The 26,139-nt window shown below is 41.5% G+C and overlaps 1 long non-coding RNA gene and 1 pseudogene across 1 annotated transcript; one reads left to right on the top strand and one right to left on the bottom strand.

Moving 5' to 3' along the window:
• The first annotated feature begins 2,136 nt into the window (after positions 1–2,136).
• Positions 2,137–2,554, top strand: LOC131902165 (nucleoside diphosphate kinase A-like; annotated as a pseudogene).
• Positions 2,555–4,422: 1,868 nt separating this feature from the next.
• On the bottom strand, positions 4,423–25,683 carry LOC131902159 (uncharacterized). Its single transcript, XR_009377025.1, has 3 exons — positions 25,572–25,683; positions 6,121–6,201; positions 4,423–4,592 (listed from the first exon to the last, which is right to left on the bottom strand). It is a non-coding gene; the product is annotated as an uncharacterized LOC131902159 (long non-coding RNA).
• Between the last annotated feature and the right edge of the window lie 456 nt (positions 25,684–26,139).

Here is a 26,139-nt window from a genome sequence, read left to right as displayed (position 1 = left end):
ACATAAGAAACCGAGGGTGAATTGGAAGTGGGACAAGGCTACTAACTCTCAAAGCCTACTCCCAGGGTGCACTTCTTTCAGCAAGGATCTATATCCTAAAAGTTCTATAACCTAAAACAAGGCCACTAACTGCATACCAAGTGTTTGAAAAATACATGAGCCTATGGAGGACACTTCTCACTTAAACCACTTCTGCTCAACACCTCTAGGCTAAAGTAGTGTGTCTTACTTCTAATTGCTAATTTTGAAACTTCCCAGAATCATTTTTCCTTCTTCCATTTTAATTTACTTCAGTGGAAGTGAAGGTTTTACTCAGCCTGACTCCCAAGGAAGCTAGAAACAGAGACCCAACCAATCCACAATGGACATGTAGGACAAGGCACAAACAATCTTCCGATTTTATAAGCCTCTTCAATTAAGAAATTGTTTCTCCTTCAATATATCCATCCTATCCTGACTCTAAGACTAACAAAATTCTACTAATATAGAACAATTAGAGGCATAATCAATGTAAAGTATGATTGATTCATGGCAGAAAGTGTTATAAAAGATTGGGATTCGGGGCAGAATGAGTCTGGCAAGGTAGATCCTAGGAGTGTAAATGTAATTTCCTGTGCTTGTGGTTCAGAAATCAATAGGAATTCACAAAAGGAACAGTTTGTGGTTTATACATTCAATAAGAATCACAATTATACATTGGTTGCCAAAAAACACCAAACTTACTGACAACTTATACTCATAAAATAAAAGCTTTTGTAGAGTTAGAAAATTAATAGTCCTGTATTCTAAAAAGTAAGTAAATAGAAAAGCACCCAAAATCCAGACTTCAACTGACATCAGAATAAATGGAGATAAGATGTCAATAGGGATGGAAACTTTGAAAGATACGGAGATGCAAAGGGAGGGGAGGGGGGCAACTCAGAGAACAGGAGACTTAGAAGGGACATGGCCTGTTTCTTTGACTATCTGGAGAGCTGGAATGGCTCTATTCTGTTTGCCATCAAGGCCCAAAGTAAAGAAAGCTGTAAGGAAGAAGCAGGCCCTGGGAGGCTTCCTTGAACCTCCACAGATATCACACTTAGGCCCAGAAATGATCTTGCCTATTCTTAAACTGGAGATCAGACTGAATTTGTCTGTATGAAGATGTCAGAAAGCTTAGAGTTCTTCAAGGAAAATGGATTGCATTATCTATATTCCAATATTCAAGATGGATTCAGCGTTCATAGACTGGAGCTTGATCAGAAGGAATTTGAAAACAAGCAGAATTGCTCAAGAGGAGGAGAAGCACAAATTGCCACTTAGGGAATTCATATAGGAAGGAAGCAGCCAAAAGAGATGGCCCTCTAACATTTGTTCCTGCTCTTCTTGTCCTCTGCAACTTAGAAAAGGCCACCCTGGAGTCTGACATTTAAAACCTCCCTCTAACTCACATATTCTTGACATACAGATAATACATCTGCTTAAAAAAAACAGACAGTAAAAGACAGAGATGGAACTCAAGAAGACAGACCACATTGTATGCCTTAGTTTATTGACTTTGTGCATACATTAAATGTTGCCATTTTCTCCGATGTGTGTGTGTGTGTGTGTGTGTGTGTGTGTGTGTGCGCATGTGCGCATGTTTAAGGAGTTATTTTATTTTTGTACTATTCGGTCTATCTGGTATAAAGACAAATAGGAAACCTCGTGAAGTGGTAACTCAATAAAAATGCATTCATTTAATCAAGAAATAAGCATTAAGTATCTAGTAGATTCCTTACACTCTATCGGGCTGTAGGAAAACAAAGATTAGATAGATGGGTTCTTCTACACAAGGACTGTTAATTTAGAGAGAATACGAGTAATTACTCGTTGTGTGCTTCTAATTGTAACAAGAAGCCTAGGACAGGAGCCTTAAACAGAGGGCAAACAGTAGTCGGAGAGTGTCTTGATTTTTTAAACACTTAAAACCACTAGAATGACATCCTACAAACCAGGGGAGAAAGGACAACTGGATTCTCTCAAAAGAGCTCTCCTGAGTGGGAACTGTTACAAAAGCGTAAGGTGTGAGCACACGCTGGGAACCACGTGGGGCCGGGTGTGTCTTAGTGTGGGCAGTTGCAACCAGAGTTAAACCACAAGCTTCTGAAGCAGACCATGGCCAACGATGAGCACACCGCCATAGCTATCAAGCCCGATGGGGTCCAGCAGGGGCCTTGAGGGAGAATTCATCAAGCATTTTGAACAGAAGGGATTCACCCTTTTAGCATGAAATTTCTCAGCCTCAGGGCCATCCGTTCATTACCTGCCTGGTGAAATGCATGCATGTACTCAGGGCAGTGTTTGCTGTGGTCAGGGTGGGGCTAATGCTGTGAAGACAGGCTGGATGATGAGGGAAGACCAGCCCTGCAGACTCAAAGCCTAGGACCATCTTTGGAGACACTAACATCCAAGCTGGCGGGAACATCTTTCACAGCAGCAACTCTGTGGAGAGTACAAAGGAGATGAGCTTGTGATTTCAGCCTGAGGAAATGGTGATTACAAGAGTTGTGCACAGAACTGGATGTTTGAGTGACAGGAGGGCAGGCCACCATGCCTTTCCTAGCTAATTTTCCCTGTTCTTGCAGGCATTGGACCAGACTTAGTAAATCCAGTTGTTTTTAGAACCTCCTTTTACCTGGTGGGAAACTCTGAGAGGAGTGGGTGTCCCTGTACAACTTGAAGTGCTACTGTCAGGTTAGGATGTTTCATCTTGCAATAACAACAGCAAAAAGAATATTACAGTTAAAAAAAGAATATCTTATTTTTATATTATTGATTCTTTGGTGTATAGAAAACAAAATGTTTTATCAGTAAACTTTCTTTCTAGCACATATTTAGGTCCACAGAAAATTTTAGAAATAAAAGTTCCCATGTACCTCTTTCTTTCATACACATATATCTTCCCCTCTATAAACACCCTATATCAGATGTAACATTTGGTACAATGGATAAATCTACATTAGCATGTTAGTATAACTCAGACTACATAGACTACAGTTTGTGTTGCATGGTACTGAATAATGACATACATCCAGCCTTCCAGTATCAGTCTGGATAATTTCATTGCCTCTCTAGTCCTATGTGCTTCATCAGTTCATTTTTCTCTCCCTCAAAACCCAGAAAACCATGGACCTTTCTGCTGTTGCCATAGTTTGCCTTTCCCAGGATGCCATACAATATGAATCCATGCACTATATAATGTTTTCCAATTTACTTCTTTCACTTCACTATATTACTAAAGTTTCTCTATGTACTTTAGGGTCTTGATAGCTCATTTATGTTTGCAGCACCAAGTAGGATTGTGTCACTTGGGTGCCATGGACTGTCTCCACTCACCTACTAGAGGATAGCTTGATTGGTCCAACTTTATACAATTTTGAATAAAATTGCTGTAAACACCTGTTGCTTTTCTGTAGACATAAGTTTTGGTAATTCAAATCATTTTGACAACTAGCAAGGATGATACAGCAAGAGTATCTTTAGCTGTACTAAGCCATCACAATGTCTTCCAAAATAGCTATTCCATTTTACATTCCCACCGGCAATGAATAAGAAATCCTGTTCCTCTCATCCTTAATAACATTGTTCTTGTTAGTGTTGTAACAGTACTGCATTGAGTTCCTCCTCCATGTTCAGACCCACTGCCACACATTATCTCTGATCATTGTTTTCTCTGCACCTCCAAGTTTTGATAAATTGTATTTTCAAGATATTTTAAAATATTTTTTTTCTGGAGACATCTTTAATTTGCATGTTTTTTAAAATATCCCATTTAATCTGCAAGTGTTTGGGGCCCCTGCAGGTATCTTTTTTGCTACTGATTTCTAATACAAGTTCCCTGTGGTCTGGGGGCATGTTGTTTTTCGGTTTCCTTGCAACTTCCTTCTTAGACTGGAGTCTGACTCTTGAATCCTGGTATACTTCATTTACTTTACTGTTAATATGGTGCTAAAATATTAGAAATTAGCGGTCTCCTATAATAGTGCAGTTAAGGGTCAGGGTTTTAGTGGGCGTTGTCACTGATCCATGACCTCTTGAAGTGTTTATTGGAATTGCAGAAGTATTTCTAGGCACAGAGAGCATATTTCTCCCCCAAATCATTTGCATACTCTTGTAGACTACTTTGGAATGGAGGCCTTTGGTCCCAGTTTCTCATAACTTTGCCTTTCTTCTTATAACTTGAGGTAACCCTCCCCCCGAATCTTCACAGAAAGAAACCAGAGGTGCTCGTGAAGCTAAGAACCTGTTAAAGTTTGGTAGTCCCCAAGCTACTGAGTCCCTAGGAGTTTTGAACTTTCCAGCTAGGAAACCTCCAGGGATTTGCTAAAGCTATCACTTAAATGTTCTTACCAGTCATTTTCCCCAACATCTCTGGCTCTGAACTGATCTCAAGGAAGAAGCTGTATATTCCCAATCTTTCTTGGCTTGAGATTTGAATTCTCAGATGAGCCTAAGACACACAGCTAATTTTTGTTTGTTTGTTTGTTTGGAGTTTCTCTTATTGTGAGGTGCAAAGAAAAAGTGACTTCCAAGCTCTTTACACATCCTTGCCAAATCCAGACATTATAGTTCTTCAAAAAAGAAATAGAAAATAATTTGATCTTTTAGTAAAGGCACTTTGGCAATTCCATACATATATACACATACATATACATATACATACACATACACACACACACACACACACACACACACACACACACACACGTGTGTGTGTGTGTGTGTGTTTGATTCTGGTTATTGGCACCCCCACTTTCTCTCATCTTCCTTTCATTCCTATTCCTCCCCCTCCCCACTACAAATCCTTCCCCACATCCATGTCTTTTTGCTTTGTTTTGTGACCCACTGAGTTTAACCAGGGCTGGATATTTAAAAATACATATTTGTCAACTTCAGGGTCGAATGCTCAGCCCTATATAGGACAAATCTATATTTTTTGTGAGGCTTAAAAATATATTTCATGACAAGGATGACAAGGAAACATTTAATGTAGTGGCCTGGGGAAATGGCTCAGTGGTTAAGAGCGCTTCCTGCTCTTCCAGAAGACCTGAGTTCAGATCCCAGCACTCAAATTGGTTGGTTCACAGCTGCCTGTGACTCCAGTTCCTCGGCATCCAGTGCCCTCTTCTGGCCTCTGTGAGCACCTGCAGGTGGAACTCACAATCACACTGACAAGTAAACACGTATATAAATAAAAAATAAACACAATTTCTAAAAGAAAATTTTAATATAATAGCATATAGAAAGAAATCAGCATGTCACAAATAATATCCCAATTGGGAGCTAATTTGGAAACTATATAGACATTTGTGTGCTTGCATGTGTATAGGAAAAAAGTAGTTTTTCTCATAGTTATGTAACATCTAGGTACTTTTTATGGTATTCTTGTGATTTTTTAAAAAGTTTTCAAATATGTTACAATAACCATATATTTTTATAATAAGAGAAAAACAATGAATGCCATCTTCATAAGACAAAAGGAAATTTTCAAAGGGGGAGAATATTCGACGGAGAAATGTAGGATTAGCTAGGTGCTGAGGGATGATTTGTGGGGCTCCTCTATGCTCAGATAAGGAATGGCATTTCAGAAGTCTCCCATCCCTACCTTGTGACATTAAAAAGCCCTCACCAAAAGAGGAGTTGTCACTGAACCCTGGAGGCACAATGAAGGCCAGCTGGGTCAGGCAATGGAACACATCTTGGGTATGAACCCTCTTCTTCTCCACACCTCAAGGCCCTCCTTCTCTAGGAAGCCCACCCTCATGGCAACAGCAACATTTCACTGAGCATTATCTTCATTGCACTTCTGTGTCTACAGAATCTGTGGCCCTGTTCCCAGCAAGGAACTGACACAGCCAGCTGGCTGAGAATTCTCCAAGGGAGTTCTCTTCTAAAGAACAAAAGGCAAAACCAGAACAGAGATATCGCAGCCCATTTCCACACGTGATAATTCAATAGGAACTGTATTTATATTGGCTCCCCAGGAGACTCTACTGTCCATCCAAGATAGGGGATCATTATACTGCACCATTCCTTAGCATAACCCACATAAAGTTTGGCTTGCTTTCTGAGAAGATGTTAATGTTATTTTTTTCTTACCTCAGAATAATTTTTATCTCGAAACTGTCAGCAATTTTCTGTCACATTCACTGTCAACCATGATTGTGGTACAATGTTGTTCTGAAATAGGCATTCAATAAATATTTTAAGTCAAGGAATAATAAATATGCACACAGATCAAGATGAAAAGAAAAGGACAGACATTTTCCCTTAGAGACTAAAATGTGTACCGTATCATTGAATAATTCTGATATGTGACATTTATTTTAGGGACTTTTTTGAGATTGTAATTACAGCTTGACTTCCTTTCCTGTCCTCCTGCCAAACCCTCCCATGTTCCCTTCCCCACTCTCCTTCAAATTCACAGATATGTGACATTTATATAGTTTCTTAAAATTTACAAACTGATTTCTCAGTTGTTACTAAAGTTAATAGAAACACACCACAGAAATTTACTATTGATTATTATTATTATTATTATTATTATTATTATTATTATATTACTATGATTAAAACTGTCAAGGCTAACTAATTAGACTAATTAGGAAACCTAGACTCTTTGTCTTGTCCAATTTCATGAGCACAAAGTCAAGACTTAAAGACTAAAACAGAAAAAGAAGAAGAAAAAAGTCTCATTTATTTCCCACCATTTAAAAAAAATGAGTAGAGAAAAAAAAAAGGTCTTCTCTTAGTTTAGATGGAGGGCAAAAATACTAGGAGTGGAAATAAATTTTGTGTAAATAATACACTTGTCACTGAGCTGGCCAGTGATAAATCTGTAGAGACTGAAGAATCATTCCAGTCTGGTCACACAAGATAAATGTTTGCATTTGGCGGGAGAAGAAAAGGATGCGGATAGCAGCTGAAGGCCCAGGAGTCTCCAGAAGATGTTGTCATTGCCTTCAGTGACTTGATCTCTGTGGTGATTAATGGAAACTCTTTACACAGTGATATTTAATCTCTGAGTTTGGAAAGTTAAATTTAAACATACAAGCAATAGATGAAATTTCTCATCAAAGACAAGATCTTGGGTCAGCGGCTCCAATCCCCAGAGGATGTGTGAATGGAAAAGATTTGGAGAGCACAATAAATAGACAGAAGAGTGTAGACAGCCATCCCTCAGTTTACCCCCAAGCACTAATTCTGATTGGACTTTTAGGAAGAATGAGTCAAACAGCCAATAGTAGTCTTCTCTGAAAGATGATGGAACCATCATCTTTAGTTAGACAGAGTTTACAAGTCATGGGGGAATGCATCCTGGAAAGAAGAGTCTTTCAGTAGCATCCTGGGCTTCTCCCATCACTTTCAGAGGACACCATTTGATAGCTGTGAGCCTATCAGAGTCTAGGAGACTCAGCTCTTCAATCAAGTTACGTAGCATCAAATTCACCTCCTCAATTCCACCCTCCTCCTGCTAACTAACTTTGTCAGCCATGCCCTTTTCTTCTTTTTCTTGCCCTCGTTTTCACTTCACATTTTCTTTTCACTGGAGGGGGATGAGATGAGAATGGAGACTACTGTAGACCTCACAGAGGCTTCCTCCTTTCAGTTTTATCTGTTTCTTCCTGTACCTCAGGCAAAGAGGACATGATCACAATGGTTCCCTGCTGAAGGTCCTTCAGGAGTTTTCTGGTATTTTGAAAATTTAAATGAGAATCTCAAGTGGCTTCCATGCCTCTCAAGTCCTTTAAACTGAGCCCAATCTGTCTGGCACATTATACCTACCGCATGTGCTCTGCAACCTCTTCTTCCATGCTTCCTGAGTCCTGTTGACTCTTTGCCCTGTTCACTATCCCTCCTGTTTATATCATTCTACTCCATACTCCAGATCACTGTTTGCAGTACCTAGCCCCAAGGTTCAGTGGTTTACTCTGCCTGGAAAACAGCTGGGTCATATCTCCCAGGATCCTTCTCAACTAGAAAAGGAGAGGCATAAACTAAGGTCTAGCTTTAGGAATATGAGTGAGGAGGAGTGAATGCCATTTCCAGAACTGGTCCATAAAGATCATCCATATATAAATTTTCCCTTTAGGCCAGTGACTGTGAAAAATAAGTATTGATAAAGTTAAGTATGTAAATTTTTATAAGAAAGTTATGTTGACACTGGCCTAGGGCCACTTGGCCTGTGAGTCAAAGAAACCACAGGCCTGCCAGGTGCCATTAGGACCAGGTAGTTGAAGGACACACACACACCTAGTTGGGCTGGTTGGCCTGGGCAAGTCAAAGAAATCATAGACTCACCTGATGCCACAAGGTTGGGCACCATTATGGTAAGCAAATATATAGTGGGGTGTGGGAGAGAGAAAGAGGCAGAATGGTTCGTGTCCTGTGGAGAGAGGTGGGTCTGAAGAGGCAAAGACAGTAAGGAATGCACTGATGTGGGTGGCCTGCTTGCCACCCAGGACCATAGTGATGTCTTGGCCAGGGCTACTGCTAAGGACTATATTTGTGTTGATGTCCATGGTTCCTGTTACCACCAAAGGCTATGCAGATGCCTGGAGTGTGGACAGACGTCTAAGGCTATGTTGGTGCCCAAAGGCCATGCTGCCTTAGGGGCTATAGAGCTCTGCCACCCAGGCTGTGGGGACATATCTGGGTCTATGGTCATATGATAGCCAGGGTCTGTGTTGATGTCTATGGCTCCTATTGCCGTTGAAGACTGTGCCACTGCCTGGAATCTGGGCCACCACCTGCGGCCATATTGGAGTTCTGGGACCATGCTGCTGCTGGGCCTATGCTGATATGAGAGGCCTGCACTGCCACTCAGGGCCATGGCAATACCCAGGCCCAAGGTGCTGCTCATGGCCATGTCTGAGTCCATGGTCCTACTACAGCTGGGTCCATGTTGATGTCTGTTGCCTGTGTTACCACAGTGACCACGTGAATCATGTGTTGAACCATGTGTTGAACAATGTGCAGAACCATGTGTTGAAGTATGAGGGTCATGCTGAGCTGGCCCACTCCTCACTAGCCCTGAGAGAGCACCACCACCACCACCAGAAAGCTGACCCTGCCCTTCACAGGTCCTGGGATAGAGGATCCCCACATGGGATAGCCGCTTCCACCAATCATGGGAGAGCTGCCCTCCTCCATTTCACTTGAGAAAGCTGGCTCCCACCCCTCACCACAGGTGTGAGAGAGTCTGCCCTTCATGTGAAGGTGTAATCCCAGCAGCCTGGATTGACCAACTCAGCTACCACTCAGAGCTTTGAGTTGGCACACTCTGACATCTACTCCATCTGTAACCTACTAGAGCCTGTGAAGGAACTGGTCCTCTGGAACCATAGCCCCAGGATCTCTATGAGTTGAGACAACAGTAGGATATCCAAAAGTAGTTTCAATGAGGGTCCAGTATTGATGATGTACTAGAAGCCATTGGCCTTGAACCTGACCAACAACACATGACACAATGAACATTTGCAAGTAAAGCTCTTTGGACAAAACAGTATACTGCATGATTTACCACAGCTCCCAGTGCCACTAAGATGAATGGAGAGGCTGTGGAGAGGTGGAAAAAAATGGAGGAGGGAAGTAGTTTTTTGTTGTGGAACATTTTAACTGGGCAAAGATGTGTTATATTTGTTTATGTTGAGGAATATTGCTTTGACTATGTAAAAGTGTGTTACATTTGTTTATGCTGCATTTGTTTAATTATGTGAAGATGTGTCATATTTGTTTCACCTTACCTGCCTAAGGCACCTGATTGGTCTAATACAAAGCTAGGACAGGCGGACAGAAAGAATAAGTAGGAGGAGAAATCTAGGCTCAGCAGAAGAAGGGGGAGAATGAGGGGGAAGGAGGACAAGCTTGGGGCTGGAAACCAGGTAGCCACCAGCCAGGCAACCACAAGAACCAGGTAGCCACCAGCCAGGCAACCACAAGAAGCAGGAATGTAAGACATGCAGAAAGAAAGAGGTGGGGGGGGGGGGGGAGAAAGGAAGGAAAGAAGCAAAGAAGGTAGAAAGGAAGGAAGGAGAGAGAAAGGTAAAAAGCCCCAAGGCAAAACATAGATAAAGAAAATCAGGATAATTCAAGTTATAAGAGCTAGCAAGAAATAAGAGCTAAGATAAGGCTGAGCATTCAAAACTAATAAGAAGTCTTCATATCATGTTTTGGGAGCTGGATGGTGGCTCAAAAGAAAGCCTGTCACAGTTTTTTGTTTGTTTTTGTTTTTGTTATTTTGGGGAGTTTGTTTGTTTGTTTTTAATTAATGTCCTTATTTGTATTTTTTTAGTTTATTTTTATTATTTCTTTTTAAATTTTCCTTTTGGGTAGACACTCCAAGGGTGAAGGGAGGATATGGAGAGACTGGGAAATAAGTGGGATTGGGGTACATGATGTGAAATTCCCAAAGAATCAATTAAAAAAAGGAAAGAGCCGGGCAGCGGTGGCACACACCTTTAATCCCAGCACTCAGGAGGCAGAGCCAGGCGAATCTCTGAGTTCAAGGCCAGCCTGGACTACAGAGTGAGTTCCAGGAAAGGTGCACAGCTACACAGAGAAACCCTGTCTGGAAAACAAAAAAACAAACAAACAAAAAAGATATTTTAAAACATTTTTCTGCTCACTTGGAGTATTCAAGTAACTAGCTCAGGCCGGTTTCCTTACTGAAAAATGATTATTGTCTACCCCATCATTATGAAACTTGCTGTGGGCCACAGAAATATGAAGCAGGAATTCAATTGACTATAGCAAAAGCTAATACCTGGAAGAAGCAGGGCTCTTCCAGAGAAAAAAGCCAAGCCTTAAGGAGTCTTGGTGACGTTAGCTTTTAAATATATATTAATGGGTTCCTGCAATGATTTTCTTGTGCGCTATGGCAGCTTTCCTGATTAATTCTTCTCCTAATAACTTCTTTTTTTTTTTTTTTTTTTTTTTGGTTTTTCGAGACAGGGTTTCTCTGTGTAGCTTTGCGCCTCTCCTGGGACTCACTTGGTAGCCCAGGCTGGCCTCGAACTCACAGAGATCCGCCTGGCTCTGCCTCCCGAGTGCTGGGATTAAAGGTGTGCGCCACCACCGCCGTGCTTCCTAATAACTTCTAAGCAGTGTGGATTGATCACTCTTTGGGCATATACTATTAAGGTGTTTGGATAACAGCCACACAGGCAAGGCTTCCTGCTTCCAGGCCTTTTGTTTCTCCCTTTTTAGCATAAGAATCAGCATTTCAGACCACCACATGCTAGTCTCCTGAATTAAGGTAAATATCCATATGGAGACACCCTGCCTAGACCAGGCTGCCATTAGGTATGTAGCCTTGTTTCTTGTGCAAATTGAGATCAGACCCTCCTTTCTTACACAGCCTTAGTGGAACCCCCAGTTATCCCCTCCAACAGTTAACTCAGAACAAAAGGGTTTTTACATACCAGGTGCATCAAGCGATGAGGCAGGTTTCCTAGCTCTAAGCAGACTTACCCCGACCAGAAAGTGGCAGGACCAGAATATTGCTGATGGTAGGTATGGAGGCAGGTCACGGGAAGAGGAGAGGAAGGAATGAGGATGGAGATAGGAATGAAGACAAAGATCAGAACAAGATGGAAAGAATTTAGATAGAACTCTGAGCAGACAGGAGAAGAAGGAACAGAGAGGAGCTAAGTATGAGAACAGAATTAAAGCTGTGTAGATGGAATTTTGTATCAGAAGAATAAAGTGAATGGACTGAAGAGCTTGGTGTACTTAGATTCATTCTCTCAGATTATTTCTCGCTGTTGGTAGTGTCTTTTCTGGAAATCCTTGGAAAACACTATTAGAAGTTGAACCCTAATAGCCTTTATTAGAAATTGGACCGCATATAAAGCTTTCTAAAGGGGATTACATAAAACCTTTTAAAATCTTCAGCAAATCTGCCCTGTGTCAGGCGCTGACCTTGGTGTTAGAAAGACAACTTGATTATGTCACTGGTCCTGCCATCAGCATGCTCCGGTGCTAGTGGAAGAGATAAAGATGTCACCCTCTCAGTGTGACCGAGCGTGTACTTTCCTAAAGTGGGGCAGCTGGGGTTCTATAGAGAAACAAAACCACTAGAAGAAATACTTCTAGTTTGCTTTCTAGGCATCTGATAAAATGAAAAACTGATGAACACTAACTTATGAAGGCAAGTGTTTATTTGTCGTACATATCCCAAGTCACAATCCACTGAAGGAAACCAAGGCAGGAACTCTACACAGGAACCTGAAGGCCAAAACTGAAGGTGAGAACTGAGGCCAAAACCAGAGGTAAGAACGGAGGCCAGGGCCTTGGGAGGAATGCTTCTTACTGGCTTGTTTCTTGTGGTTTATTCAGCCTGCTTTCTTACACAACCTGAGACCACAGGACCACCCATCCAGGGGTGACACTTCCCACATCAATCAGTTATCAAGAAATAGCCTACAAATATGCTTATAGGTAGTCTGATGAGATTTCTCTTCCCAGGTATCTCTAGCTTGTGTCAATTTGACACAAAAGTAACTAGGACACACACACACACACACACACACACACACACACACACACACACATTAGATTGACTTCAACAACTGGAGGTTGGAGAGTTCAATCACAGGTTGCTGCATGCTACTGAGTCAGAGAAGCCACAGTGCAAGGGTAAGCAATAATGCAGACCTAGTCTGAGGGGGAAGGCCTAGACTCTCCCTAGAGAATCACCGATGTAAGTCCATGTTGAAAAGCCAAAGAACCAGGAGTCATATGTCCACAGTGAACCACAGCAAAGGAAATTCTTGCTCAGGAAGAAAGGATCTTGCACATCTGGGCTGGTTTCCTTTTCTACTTCTGCCTCCTTCAGGCCTCAGTCTACTACACAGTGCTGCTTACATTCAAGTCAGTCTAACACACTCAGCTGCAGCCTCATAGACAGTTGTCTCTGGAAATGCCCAATCAGACTTATATACAAGTACATTTTTTCCAATCTCGTGGGCACCTTGTGGTCCAATCAAGTTGACAACCAAGATTAACTGTCACAAGAAGGCAAAAAGCAGAGAATCCCAGCACCCTTCATCTTGTAGTTCAGTCATCTTCATGGGGGTGATGAGGAGAAAGAAGTGAAATGGGGTAAAGCAAAAGGTTTGAGAGACAGTGATTGTAAAGATGTGATTGTTTGAGAGACTGCAAGATTGTAAAGATGATAAATAGGAAAAACACCTAAAATGAGTCATGCAGAATATGCAAGAGCCTTGGGGGGAAAGGCCGGGTAGTGATCACAAGACCAACAAGTGTATAAAGACCTAGATGAGGGGGGCATGCTATAGAAGCAGAAATTCCTATAGGCCTTTGCTTAATTAATAGTTGTTCCTCATATCCTTCAACTGCTGATGTTCATGCTCTGTAAAACCACACTGACCTCTGATGAATAGCCGTGGCACTAAGATGGTTCAGCATACCATACTGATAGGCTGCTCTCCAGTGACAAATAGGCAAAGCTAGATGCTAGTTAAAGAGGTGATAGATTTTAGCTAGCAATAGCTATTGTGATAGGCACAAGAGTACCGCATGAACTTAATTTCAGTTTGTGTAGAAGGGACAGAGAATGCTTAAAGAATAAGGAGATTGGGAAAGGGTAAGTGTGGTCTCAAGAGAGTCAGAGACAAGAAAAACTACCAAGGGTACATCGGTGTAAATGCAATTAGGTCACCTGTATCTGCCTTACAGAGCCAGAGTTGTAGGTGGGTGTAAGCTGCTGGACATGGGTGCTGGAACCTGAACTTGGGTCCCATGGAAGAGCAGTGTGCACCTCTGAATCACCAAGTCATCTCTCTATACTCGTACTTACATGTCTTGTTGCTGTGACAAAATGCCTGACCAAAACAAACTTGAGGAAAGGGGAGTGACTTTAGTTTACATTTCAGTGGTACAGTCCATTAGATCCATAAAGTCATGATGGCAATAGCTTGGGGCAGCTGGTCACTTTGTGGCTTCAGTCAGGAAATACAGAGCAATGAAAACTCATGCTAAGTTAGATACCTCCTACTTTTTCAGCCCAGGATTCTGGCTATAGAATGGTATGATCTACATTCAGGGTGGGTCTTCTCATCTCAATTAACCTAAAGTAGATAATCCTTCACAGACAGGTTTAAAAGCTAACTTTATCTAGATAATTCCACACAAGCATGCCCACAGGCCTCTAGCTTAGGTCACTCTAGATTCTGTCAAGTTGACAATATAAGCGTCACAATCTTGTGATACTCCTCTGTGGAACATTAGACTGTATGCCCACTTTTACAGATCAGCAGGCTTGCAGACATTAATGGCCCACATTGGCTGGTCTCCAAACCCAAGCTTACCAGCTTCAAGTCACACTGTTCCTTTGTCCTGCTGTCACAATGTTGGCCTATGAATGCCTTTGTTGAGTCATATGATAAATCTCTGTTCTTTGTTTCTTGTATTGTCAAAAGTCACTCTACAACAACTAAGCCTGCAGCTTGCCAACCGGGTTCACAGTGCCTTCTCTTCACTCTCCATTTCTCCCCCAGCATCCAGGACTCATCACTTGCCAGATAGCAAGGGAACCTGACAGCTCTTTCAAAGATGGAACAATCCTGTTGCATTCTCCCTCAAGGAAACCCTGTACAAAGAAGATTAGGCTAATACAATCTATGCTGACAACTCTGGCTTCTTAGTATTGAGCTGCCAGTAGCATCTGGGACCTCCTTCACCCTGAAGCATTTAATAAAATAGGGTCTTCAAAACTCCACATTCAGTAAGGGGAGCCCTTCAATCATGAGAACAGAAATCTCACGGCCCATCCATGAGATTTATATCAACAGAAACCTGGCACTCTGACAGTCAGAAAGATCATGCTAAGATCACCCAGAGCACTGAAACCACAGTCTGTGTCCTCCCCAGGATCCAACCTGGCAGGATGGGGTTTAAGGCCAGTGTCTTAGTTAGTGTCCTAATGCTGGGAAGAGACACCATGACCATGGCAACTCATATAAAAAAAAACCATTTAACTGGGGCTAGTTTACAGTTTCAGAGGTTTAGTCCATTATCATCATGCGGAGAAACATGGAAGGCTCACAGGCAGACATGGTTTTTCTCTTCCAAGCAGATCATTTTAAGAGTTACAGAATGTTGGCAAGTATATGTCTATGTACTTCTCATGATATATGTTTTCATATCTCTTCATTCCAGGTTTTATGCTGTGTGACTCTGACACAGCACTCGGTTGCCTGGGGCACAGTGATAAACAAGGTCAGTATCCTGTCAGTATTTAGTGAGAAACAGGCTAGTATCCTCTGCTTTGAGCACAGGTCATGGTGAAAATGAAACCTAGATGATGAATGTTCGGTCTTTATTTGAATTAATTCAGACTTGATAGGAAACCGTATAGGTAGACAGACCAGGAATCCATCACTACCCTTCAGACACTTTACCTGAAGTGGCCAAAAGCAGAGGTCCAGACTGAACACATAGAGGTGGGAAGAAAACAGTCAACAACCTACGTAGTTGACAAAGTGTTCATCTGTAGGTAAGACAACTGCTTTTTAATGTCATCCTCACCAATGCCAGTTTTCAGGGGTGAGTTTCATGAACAAAGAAAAGCAACCCTTATGTCTTTGGTATGAACAGGCTTTTAAGGAAATGTATCATTTTAATTAAAATGAAAAAACTTAAACAAGTTGCTAAGAAACAAGACCCTATCTAGGCCCATTAGGAGCTTAGACCAATAACAACTGGTTGTAGATGGGTTTCCTTGGAAACAATTTCTAGACATTCCGAAGTATCAATGCTGAGAAAGAACAACATCTTCTTAATAGATGTGCATGAGGACTGTAAAAGAACTGCTAGCTGAGGCAATGAACTACCTGTGACAGCAGGATATAGCCATGAAAAGGATAGTCTAATAGTCTAATAATGTCTTCCCTATGTGTTCTCTATTTTTGTTGTTTTCTTAGATAAAAGTAGCATATATTCATGGGGAAATATTTCAAATAGTCAAAAACAAAATCAAGTTAGAAGTAGATTTGCCCTTCACCTCTCCTGTGCTTTTGTTTTTCCTCACAATCAGCCACTAGCAACTTTAAAAACTTTCTCGATTGGCACAAGAGTGACTGTATCTTTATTTTACATAAATAAAAATGACATATTCCATTCCTAGACTTACCACATGTTTCCCATGATGTCTTATAGATCATTCAGTGTCAAGGCAATGAGATGCACTTCACCGTCCTTAACACCTACACTCCACATTGGACAGAATCTCACAAATTTTTTTCATTCATAAATGGGTATTAATGATACATAATCATGGGTAGCATTATGAAAGACAACACCCTTAATCCATTCACTAATATGCCTTACATAATTTCCATTCCTTCACTTACAGAAGCAATCCTGCAGTGAACATCCCTGTATACATCTTTGCACACTTATGTGTTCCATATTTAGGAAAAACTCCCCAAAATAAAACTGCCAAGTCAAATTGCACATGTATATTTTTATCACAGTTGCCAAAATTTCTGAATATATCGCACTACTATTCTCCCACTAGTCACATAGAGAGCTTCCTATTTCGGGCCTTTCTTCATATCCCCAACAAACACTGGGTACCACGGAACCTAAAAGTCTTCATGAATCTGATAAAATATTCTTTAAAATTCGCATTTTTTTCACTTTGGAATGTAGCTGTGCATTTAATGTATACCACTCACTGTTCTCTTTTCAATAGATTTTCTGTTTGTGGCCTTTGCCCACTTTTCTACTGACTTGTCATTTTCTTAGTAACACCTAAGCACTCTTTACGTACTAAGGAAATTAGCCCCTTACATTTACAAATATTTCTTTGCTTAGAAATGTTATTCATACCGTCAACATGGGATTCCTTTAATCCTTGATCAATTGGTATATATGAAAATGCTTTTATTGATACAAAATCTTAATTTATATATTTTTCTAGGTTGTTTTCTTATTACCAAAATAAAAGCATCTGGTAGAAGAGAAGCACACTTTGTATCTGAGAATTCAGCTCAAATCTTTGCAGTCATTAATGGCTGAAGAGGCAAAATGTTGGAATGGCCTTAAATACTAGCTAATTTACATCTGTGCCCTTAGAGCCTTTGGTCACCTCCCACTCTGCCTCTGGCCATAGCAATGTGGCTTACTTTGGCCAATCAGACAATCTAAAACACAGAGTTACAAAAAGGCTCCCATATTTCTATCTCTTGAATGTTGCTACAAGAATAATTTGTTACCCTAAGAAGACCACACAGAGCAAAGCTGGATTGTCTCTGCCAATTCTCCAAACATGTGTAGAAACCAGACAAGACCAATAAATCTCCTTGGCTGCTTATATATGAGCATGAACAAGTCACTGAGTGGGGGGATGGGTTGTTGCAGCAATCCTATACTATCTATATGATTAATCTCATTGTATCCCAGTTTTTAAAGATAAGTGTGTGGATTTGTGCTGGATAGTTTTATGTCAACTAAAGTCATCTGAGAAGAGGGAACCTCAGTTAAGAAAATGCCTCCACAGTGGGATCAAGATCTATCCCTGGTGCATGAGCTGGTTTTCTGGAGCCCATTACCTATGGTGGGAAGCCTTGCTCAGCCTTGATGCATGGGGGAGGGGTTTTGTCCTGCTTCTACCAGCAAAGTACCAGGCTTTGTTGACTTCCCATGGGAGCCCCTAACCTTTTGGAGGCAGGGATTGTGGGTGGGTTGGGGGAAAGCTGGAGGGGAGCAGGAGGAGAGATGAGAGGGGGAATCTGTGGTTGGTATATAAAATGAATGAAAAAAATTCTTAAAAAAAAAAAAAAGAAAAAGAAAATGCCTCTATAAGATCTTTCTGTAAGCAAGCCTATAGGGCATTTTCTTAATTAGTGATTGATAGGGAAGTGTTCAGCCCATTTTGGGTGGTGCTATCCCTGGGCTGGTGGTCCAGGGTTCTATAAGAAAGCAGGCTGAGTAAACCATGATGAACAATCCAGTAAGCTGCATCCCTCCACAGCCTCTGCATCAGCTCCTGCCTCCAGGTTCCAGTCCTGCTTGAGTTCCTGTCCTGACTTCCTTCAATGATGGACTATGATATGGAAGTGTAAGCCAGATAAACCCTTTCCTCCACAAATTGCTTTGATCATCATCACAGGGATAGAAACCCTAAGACAGGATTGTGGGATCATTACAAGAAATAAAATAATACTTATCCCAGTAATAGGGACTCTGCAGTTTCTTCCATCAGTGAGGAAACTACCACAGGTAGTGTTTAGAAACTTCAGTAGTTGAATATGCTACCCCAAAATATAAAGCAGTTGCTACTAGATACTATTATCTTTAAGATCATCTGCCCAAATTCTTCTGTATCCCAAGAGTTGCCATGCATCCTTGAACAGCTTGGTGAGCCTTTCTGGGTTCCCTATGTTTCTCTCTAGCTGCTTTTCCACCTGACATTTTCACTCAGCTCTTGAACTTACTCGGGCTTCCAAAAGATTCGTTCTTATCTCTTTGTTAAGCAGGCCCTGCACCTCACCTGGGTGGTGCAGTAGAGCTAACCCTGTTGACAGTGGTGCAGGTGAACCAACCCCAAGAACACAATCATGGGAGATCTCACCCTACTCCTCATCTGCCATGCAATGGTATGGGCAGACGAGAGATTCCCTCCTCCCCCATCAACACCTGAGGCAGGTGGGAGAGCTGTACCTGCCCCTCACCAGCTGCAGCACTCAGGAGAGTGGCCCCTGCATCTTGCCTGGGCAACACAGTAGAGCTGGCCCTCACGGTGTAGGTGTGGGAGAACTGACCCTAAGGGCATGAAAGCAGGAGAACCAAACCCACACCTTGCTTGCTGTAAGGGGTGAACTAGCCAGGGCAATGCTGGAAAGCTCACCCTGAATGTGAGAATAGGGAAGAACTGGCAGGATGACCAATCCTACAACTACCTGTGTTCAGAACTAGGGTTATAAGTTGGACCACCCCAACATCCACCCCATCTATCATCTGCTGGAACACATGAAGGGGCTGGACTCCACTACACAAAAACAGAATGTCCAAGAGGAGTCCCAGTGAGGGCCCGGTATCGATAGTGTAGCAGAAACCAGAGGCCTCGAACCAGACCAATGACTCTTTTCAATGAACATTTACAATTAAAAATGTGTGAATAAAAGGGTTTACTGCACAACTCACTGTGTCACACTACGGCTTCCATGTCAAGATTTTTCTTTTTTTTTTTTCTCTTAGATTTTATTTAATTTTATTTGGGGAGTTGCAAGGGTAGAGGGCAGATACAAAAGGGATGGAGAGATAAATGGGATTGAGGTGCATGATGTGAAAGACACAAAGAATACATAAAAAGAAAGTCTAAAAAAAATCCTAAGTCACCCCAGGTCCTGCCCCTACACCCCAATGCATCCTTCACTTTTAGAGTCATATTGCTAAAGCCCAGATTTGCTAAGCAATAAACCACAAAGCTTTCAGTGCTTCACCAGAGTCTTGAGGAAGTGGTCCAGCATCTGGAAACAGCAAGGCACATCCTATTCAACTTCACTGGCTTCTTCCCATTCCACCTGTCTGAGTTTTTATACCTAGCCCACCAGATATGGCTGCTGAGCTCTCTAGGCTTTCGGAAGTGCTGTTTTCTCTGCCTTGGGGTAAGCTTCCTGTCACCAACTCCCTGCTTTGCCTGGTCAGTTTCAACCCCTAGAAGGCTTTTTCTAACCCAGGATTTCTGATTGTACTGTTCGTGCTCAGTTGAGCAGATGGTGTGGTGCTGGCTGTGTATTAAAGGATGTTCATTTAGCAACACACCTCTCTGGCTTCTACCCACGACATTCTAGAAAGACTCCTCTCAACTTGGGACAAATAAAAATACTCATAGACATTACCAAATATCTCAGAGGCAAAATTACTCCCATTGAAAGCCAATCCCAATGCAGTCTAAAAGCAGATTCAATGTTGTCAGCCCTCCAGGCCTAATTCTGTACAAGCGATTATGACACTTTACAGTAAGCATCTGTTATCAGTTTGATTTTTCCAGAAAACAGACTTCCAAGGACAAAACTTATGACTTGGATGCCTGTGTGCTTCACTGTTTGTTGATTTTCTGGAACAGGGAAAATGATAAATGAATATTAGTCAATTGTGTGTGTGCACATGTATATGCACTGTGTTATATAATATAACACAAATTGAATATAACATATGTTATATATTGCATATTTGTTATATTATATAACAGCAATGTAGAAGTCTGGCTCCATATTATAATCACAAAAGAATTTTTCTTAAATACAAATTCCTAGACACATACTGAATCATTATTTCAGGATTAGATTCCAGACATGTCTCCTGTTTAAATCTCAAGGTGATTATGAGTTTATCTGCCAATGAGAGCATAATGTAGAATATCAGTGGACAACTGTTACCACCTTTGCAGACCATCTGACAATACCCCCTTCATGGCTGAAAAAAAAAAAAAAAGATACTCATTCCTCCAGAGCTGTGCTTCTACCCTCAAATTTAAAGTGTTTTTGTTATAGAGTGACTGAGGCAGCCCCTAAGACACTTCCAGAAAAGCTTATAAAATCCTTATATACAGGCAGGATAACCCCCAGCCAGTCCAAGTCAGTCAGCATTTATGAAACACTCTTTTTCCAGGCAGGGCATTTGAATCTGCTCTGCTTTCCTATTCTGTGGCCTCTCATGGCCACCCATGCATGGCCATTATAGCCTTTTCCTTCATTTAACACAGATGACTACTTCCACAAGCAGGCTGCTGATTGACAATTGCCTTTGCGTCCAGCCAAACTTAGAATTCTATAGCAGAATATGTAGACTGACTACCCACTTGCCCCCTGAAGGAAGTAGACAGTGACGTGCACTATGGCAACACTATTTATATATTCAAAAATATGCACCAATACAAATCAAAGCACATACTTAACATTAGTGAAGGTGTATCTGGTGAAAATCTCTTTATAAGAGGGCTAGGGAGATCAGGCCAGTAAGAATGGCCCACAGTCGGGGAATCAATAGAAAGCAAGACACTGAGGAGGTACATGGGCTAGAAATGTGATAGACTTACAAAGAAAACTTTGCTCTCCCTGCCTTGACTAGTTGCTAAATATGTATCAATGGTGGAGGCTCCATGTAGGCAGTATGGGATCTTCTCACTCCCCAAAGAACATCTTTAATGATTCTGTCATATTAACGGCCATGTCAGAGTGCTTTTATTACAGAACGTCTGTGTTTCTTTGCAAAGGCTGCTGTTGAGTGGCTGGAACAACAGAGAGAGATATTGTCTCACAATTCTGAAGGCTGATACTCCAAGACTAAGGCATAAGCAGGGTTGGTTCTTCAGAAGATAATGACAGGATGCATCGGTCCCAAGCTTCCCCTTTGGCTGCAGATGGCCATCAGCCTCCATGTTTTCACAGCCTTTCCCCTCTGAGTTTCTGCCGCTAAAATCTCCCCTGTAATAAGGATACTAGCCATGTTGGATAAGAGAACATCCCACAGTCTCATTTTAATCTGAATACCTCTAAGATGTGTCTCCTAAGAGCATTCCCTTCTGAGGAGTTAGGAGTTAGGACTTCAACATATGAGTCAGGGTAGGGACATACACTTCAACCCTTAAGGATGTCTGACAACAATGCCTAATGCTGTCAGTTCACACCCCTACACACACACACACACACACACACACACACACACACACACACACACACAAGGGTGCGTGCTTGTCGTTCCTTCTCCCATCCTCCGAATCCCTCAATTCTCTCTGACAAGATTATGGTATATTTTGCAGAACCTTGAGAATGAACCTAATCACACCAAACTAACTGTGCTTATAAAGATTATAAGCTCTTGGAGGAAATAGAGCTGGTTTTAAATCCATTCTAAGCTGTACTAACTGTGTGTCTTAAACTCTTTCTGACCCCAGTTCCACAAATTTATGATATAGATCTACCTGTTAAGTTACATATTTTAAATGTTACTAGTTATTTATTTCCGTATTCATAAGTGAAAGCCAGAAATTACCAAGGAGCAAATTGTGTTATAGGGAAAAATAACCATTGAATGGCTTGAGTTCGCAATTAGGAATTGGGCCCCATGGCAAGAGTGTTTGAGTCAGCCTGTAGCCTGTCAAAGTGAAACCCTTCACAATGTCTCATGGTGTGAGCCCTAAGAAGGATATGGGCACATTTTCCTAGGCTTTGGAAGGATCCTTAGTATGAAAGTCTAGAAATCATCCACTTTTTAGATAGAAAGCAAGACTCCACAAATAACAGTTGATCAGCATCTTTTAAATTTCTGTTTACAGACTCACATTTATGGGAAATGAAATTTAAACAAATATTGTAAATAAATCAATAGAGAAAAATTAAAACCAAAGGGTTTTTAGTCATAGATTTAACACACATAAAAATAACTGTAAAATATTTGCAATATTTCATAATAATGTTTTTATTTTATAAGAATGTTTTCATTTTATTTTATTTTATAATAATTTTTTAGAGATTTATATCAAGTTTTTAAATTTTATCTTTTTGTAGGCTAGTAACAAAAAAGTCTGTGGCTCATCCTCTGTCCAGGCACAACAGAGTAGTGTGGCACTTTAATGGATAATAGAGGACTTAAGCAGAGCCATCTGTCTGTGAGGACTCTGAGTTGAAGTACAAAAACATAACATTCAGCTGCTGACATTCACGAGTTTTTCTCATCCACAGAGAGAAAGAGGCTTGAAAGTCAAGCTTTGTCAAGGGAACAACAAAGAAGCCAAAGTGGCTCCTTTCCATCTTTGAAATATCAGGATCCAAGCATGGAAGACAAGACCACAATATTGCTTGATGCCTAGAGTACTGGTCTACCTTTCACCTAGATGTGAACATTATTATCAATATATAATATTAGTGCGTTTTATAAAGAGCATCACCCATATCTATTAACAAGTTAGAACATGTTTCACGTCTATAGTGGACATTTATATATCACTTTACCTAAAGTTGTGTCTTTATCCCCAACTTACAAATAAGGACACTGAGATGATGGTATACATCAAAGAACTGTCATCTTCCCTACACTTGGAGAGGGTGTGATATATTTTGCTGAGTCCCTAATGGGAATGACTTTTTCTGTATTATATCTGAAGACAGCATAAAGGAGTAAATGGTAGAGTCAAAGACCTCCCCTTTGTGAAGGTATTGTCATTATGACCTCCCTATCATCATCAACCAGCATTTGTGTGGCCCTGTTAGGTCTAAGATTCTGTACCTAGCAAACATAAACAACAGGAACCAGAACAAGAGTCATGAGCTCGAACACTTTGCAGCCTGCTCTGTGCCTGGAGCCTATTTTCACAAACACACACTCATCTACCTTGGAGTGTTGTTGTATTAAATAATAAAGTACTTAGCAAAGCACAAGGCTCAGAAGACCTACAGAATATTCCCTCTGTACTTGCAATCATTGTTATATAAGTAATCATATATGTGTGTGTTTGTTAATTACAATAATTAACAATCTATCTTGCATTTTATCACTTTCTGCATGTCTTTACTTGTTTTTGAAATGACTACCTCCTCAGGGACACTTTTAAAAAGCACTAAATAAAATTATGAATTTTTCAACTATAAAATAAATACTCAAAAACAAATTGCAGAAGAGAACTCTAGACAGACAACAAGAACACACCTCTGGAGCATCTTGCTGGCATGCCTTTTTCCCAGCAGTGCTCTGGATGACAGGAAGCTGTCTCCATTCTGTGGAGGCAGGAGACAGCTGCTCCCTCTATGGTCCAGCCATAGTGCTTGGGACTGTCTGTTGGAAAGCAGGAGCTGAGAAATTTGCTTCAGAAGAAGTCAATGAAAAAGTCACTAAGCAAAACATCTATGCTGAGAGGAGGACTACACTTGGAATGTAATCCAAGGTTATCAGAGAGGAAAAATTTCTGGATGTTTAGGAGGTCCTTGATCTCCATACCATGCAGCTCAGAGGTGCATGAAGGCTACTCTCCTGGGGCATCTCTGGGCAGCACTGGACCACAGAGAGCAGGCTAACACAAACAGAATCTCTTGACAGATGCTCTGGGAATCTCCGCTAGCTCCTCTCCCAGGCCTCTCTCTTTGTACAACATCCCAACTCCCAATTCCGTTTTATTGTAGTTAACACTGATTGTCAACCTGGGTGGATTAAGAAGCTGGGTGGCGGCGGCGCACACCCTTAATCCCAGAACTTGGGAGGCAGAGCCAGGCGGATCTCTGTGAGTTCAAGGCCAGCCTGGTCTACAGAGTGAGATCCAAGAAAGGCGCAAAGCTACACAGAGAAACACTGTCTCAAAAAACAAACAAACAAACAAACAAAAACAACAACAAAAAAAAGAAGCTGTTAGGAGATTAGTGAAGCACACTACTGAGTGTGTCTATGAGGACTTTTTCTGAAGAAGATTGATAAAGTGGGGAGAATGTGGAAGACATAGAGGGAATGTTTTTAAAGGGAGTGGAAGGAGTTCAGAAACACAGACTCTCTCTCTCTCTCTCTCTCTCTCTCTCTCTCTCTCTCTCTCTCTCTCTCTCTCTCATTTTCTCTCTCCTCTCTTTCCCACCCTTCCTCCCTCCCCACCCCCCACTTTGTCTATGTGTGAGTGCACATGAGTGTGAGTGTGTGTTTCATATTGACCTCAAAGTGAGTAGCTTCCGCCTTTGTCATGCCAACACGATGTCCCTCCTCACCACAAGACCCAAAACTACGGGGGTCAAAGTAGACATTCCCTGCCTGAAGTTACTTCTGCAGGCATTTTGCCACAGGCTTTCACTTCCGGGGTAGGAGGCCATTTCTAAAAGTGTCTGGGGCCCTTGGATGATCTTTCCACTGCTTCTCCTACTGAGAGTCAGCTTCAGCACACTGCTGGTGTGAACCCTGTAGTTGGTGCTTCCAGTGGGGAAGCAGACTGCTGTGCTTGGCCCTGAGTCCAGATAAAGCATGTAGGTGTGGAACATGGAGAAGAATGAGACATCTGCAGTGGACTCTGTCCGTCCCTGCTTCTGCTCTCCAGGCGGATAAGGCATGACCCTCTCCTGTTCATCCTAAGATTCTGGTCACATCAATCGGGGATCCTCTCTAGTTACTTTCACTTTCACTATAAAACACTCTCATCCCAACCATGGTCTGTCAGGACTCAAAGACCAGTCAAAAGGGAAGGGCTACTTTCTAAGAAGCAGGAATCCAGCTTCTGATCCTTGCTCGGTGACTAGTTTGCAATGTTACCTTTGGACTCATTTCATCCCTCTCTGGAATCAGAGACAGTCGGTGACTATGCTCCCAACATTTCCTGTTCTGGCCCTGTGGCCCTGTCAAATAATCAAGTTAGAATTCTTTATGGTCTTTCCTCCTCCTCACTGCCATCCTCCTCCTCCTCTTCCTCCTTCTTTTCCTCCTTCTTGTTCAATGTGTATGCTACTGGAGTAAGAACATTTAATTTAACAAGAAATTTCTCCATCCTTCTAACAAATAACTATGTGTATTCTTAGCAAAAGGTATAATAGTCATGTTTTCTAAGCACTCACCATCCATCCTGAAGACCAGCAGAACACAGAGGTCCTGTGGGAGCCAGCGACAGCTCACGTTCTGCTGTGGATGTCCACTGGTGTCATCATAAGTCATAAAACCCTCAGGATGATCTAAACATCCTGCTTGGGGTGGGTAGGATGGAACTGGAAGATCTTTTTTCCACCACTAGGTGTCACTGTCTTACCCTAAAATATCCCTCACATTTGCCACTAGATTAAAAGGAATGGATTCTTCACTCTTCATCTAATTTGCATCCATTTTTTTTCACTGTCCAAAGATATAACATTACATTTAAAGGCATATGCTCATTCACATCTTTTCTTTCTTTATATGACTCTGGAAATGACTAGTGACATCAAAAGTAAAGTGTACCCCGGCCTCCAAGTAATGTCTGTAGTCACTTCCATTCATGTTAATAAAATAATAATAATAATAATAATAATAATAATAATAATAATAACAATAACAATAAAAATCATAATAAGCACCTTCTGTGTACCCAGGTCTATGATGGGATCTGAAGACTCAAGGTAGAAAGTGCTTTCTAAGTCCTCAGGCACTCAT

This window comes from Peromyscus eremicus, chromosome 1 (genome assembly GCF_949786415.1).
Source record: "Peromyscus eremicus chromosome 1, PerEre_H2_v1, whole genome shotgun sequence".
In the NCBI taxonomy this organism is placed as follows: Eukaryota; Metazoa; Chordata; class Mammalia; order Rodentia; family Cricetidae; genus Peromyscus; species Peromyscus eremicus.
This window is presented reverse-complemented; position numbering and strand designations above follow the sequence as displayed.